Source organism: Vigna umbellata, chromosome 9, assembly GCF_029865625.1.
Source record: "Vigna umbellata cultivar VRB3 chromosome 9, Vumbellata_1.0, whole genome shotgun sequence".
Taxonomy (NCBI): Eukaryota; Viridiplantae; Streptophyta; class Magnoliopsida; order Fabales; family Fabaceae; genus Vigna; species Vigna umbellata.
This window is the reverse complement of record NC_142173.1, coordinates 43,863,633-43,866,078: the sequence shown is the minus strand read 5'-3', so window position 1 is coordinate 43,866,078 and position 2,446 is coordinate 43,863,633.

Below are 2,446 nucleotides of genomic sequence, written 5' to 3'. Positions count from 1 at the left end.
ATGCCTTTTGTTTATATTTTCAGAAATAAGAGAGCTGGACAGGTTTATGCTTGATTTAAGTGTTCTTGTGCAGGTTTTGAGGTGAATTTGGTGAAAGAAGTGAAGAATAAGAGAGAGGACATTCGAAAAGACAAGAAAGAGTGCAAAAAGGAGAAGTCAAAGGCACCGCTCAGCGGCAAACTACCGCTGAGCGGCACTCAAGAGGTGACGTTGGAACCGCTGAGGGGCAAAATGGCCGCTGAGGGGAAGAAAGAAGACGCGCAATCACCGCTGAGCGGTAAATACCGCTGAGCGGCACTTTTTGGGCTTGGACTTTTGTAATCTTTTGTAACTCTAGATTAGTATATAAGGGCTTGCACGTCCTATAGTTAGGCATCTTTGGCAGAAACGAGGCAAACACTCTCTCTTTCACCCCTTTGAAGGAGGATCTTGGATGCTCAGGCTACCTCTTCACCTTTATTGGGTTTATTCTTTCATACTTTCATTGTAATTCATCTAGGTTCACCATGAATATGGTGAACTAAACCTTGTATGTTTGTTGGGGAGTCAAAGTAATCTCTTGAAGCTCTCATATATGGATTTGTTGAGTACATCTTTGAATTAAGACATATGCTTTCTTTCATCATTAGTTAGGGTTTTTCCTCTTTGCTCAATGCTTGCATTGTTTAACTCATTCTAATGCCTGATTATTGGTTTTGTTGATACGGACACGTACGGGGAAATCTAGATCCGGGGAATTTCTCCCAATATTATACTGACAATATTATATTGGTTGCCTTTAAGCTCCTGCACTCATGAACTAATCATTAGGAATGCTAGGAATTGTATGAACTATTTGATTAGGGAGAAGCCATCTAGAATGGTACATTAGAGAGTGGCATTAACAATGATGATTTGAATGTTGAATTCCTAAAATATATGAGAGTGGATGAGATGAAATTGACCCCCAACAACATATTCATTCATATATTTCCTTGAAAGTGTTTATCTTTTGTCTTTGTCATTGATCAATTCATGCATACATATTTAATTTTCGTCTTTGCATATTAAACTTCAATTATTGTGTTCTTAAGTCTTAGCTAATCAACAAATCACATAACTTAACTAGGCCGTGAGTCCTTTGGGAGAACGATACTTGGTCTTACCAAGTTTATTACTTGAAACGATTCGGTCATACTTGCCGATTGTGAAACAAGTTTGTGACATCATATTTTGGTGCTTACAAATTTGTCCATCAAGTTTTTGGCGCCGCTGCCGGGGACTCGTGGTTTAACTGGTTAATTTGTGTGATTATTGATTATCTTTGACTTATTTTTTTTTTTTTTTATTTTTAATTTAAATTTCGAATTTTTATTTTATCTTATTTTATTTTTCTGTTTATATTTTTCAGTTTGTATTTTATTTGATTTTATTTTTATTTTTTTTGTTTTCTGTTTTTCTGTTTTCTGTTTTTATTTTCTGTTTTTTATTTTTCGGTTTTTATTTGATTTTATTTTATCTTTTTAGATTAGATTTTATTTTATTTTATTAGATTTTATTTTTTATCTTTTTAGGTTAGATTTTATTTTATTTTATCTTTTAGATTAGATTTTATTTTTTAGATTAGGTTTTATTCTATTTTATTTGATTCTATCTTCTAAATCTTTTATCTTCTTATATCTTTTAAATCTTTAGTTTTTTCTCTATCTTTTTGTGCTAACAATTGTTTTTAGGGTTTTGTGCCTAATGTCTGCAGAATGCAATTTGGTCAAGAGTTTAACTATAGGGGCACTCAATTCTACCAAAGTAATCTCAACCAATGGTGGGAACCTCACTCAAGCATGGATCAAAGCCAATTTTGGCAAGCTGCTGGACAATTTGAGAACCAACCACAACAACAATGGCAGCAACAACCCTTTCTATCAGGAAGTTTGGATAGGTTGGAGGACACCCTTCAATGATTTTTGAAAAATTCCGACTCTACTCAGAAAAGCATTGAAGAATCATGTAAAAGAATGGAGATGCAACTTCGTCACATTAGTCAGATATTAAATGATGATGTTAATACTGATGTTAACCTTAAGGAGGAAGGGCAAGTCATTATCACTGAAAGTGACAAGATTCTTGATGAGGAAAAATTAGAGGGAGATGAGGAAAGGGTAGAGAGAAAAGAGAAAGAAGAGTTGAGTGAGAAAGATAAAGATGAAGAAAAAGAAAAAGAATTGGTTAAGAGAGAAGAGAGAAAGAAAATTTGTGTGAAGATAAAGAAGTTGAGGAGAAAAAGAGAAAGGAAGAAAAACATAAAAGAAAAGAAAAAGAGAAAATTTAGGGAGAGAAAAAGGAAGAAAAAGAAGATGAGAGGAAAGAAGAAGAAATCATATGAAAAATCACATCCTCATCTAAAGAAGAATCATAGGAAGGAAAAGAAATTTAAGTGCTTTATGGAAATCTTCAAGAAATTGGAGAT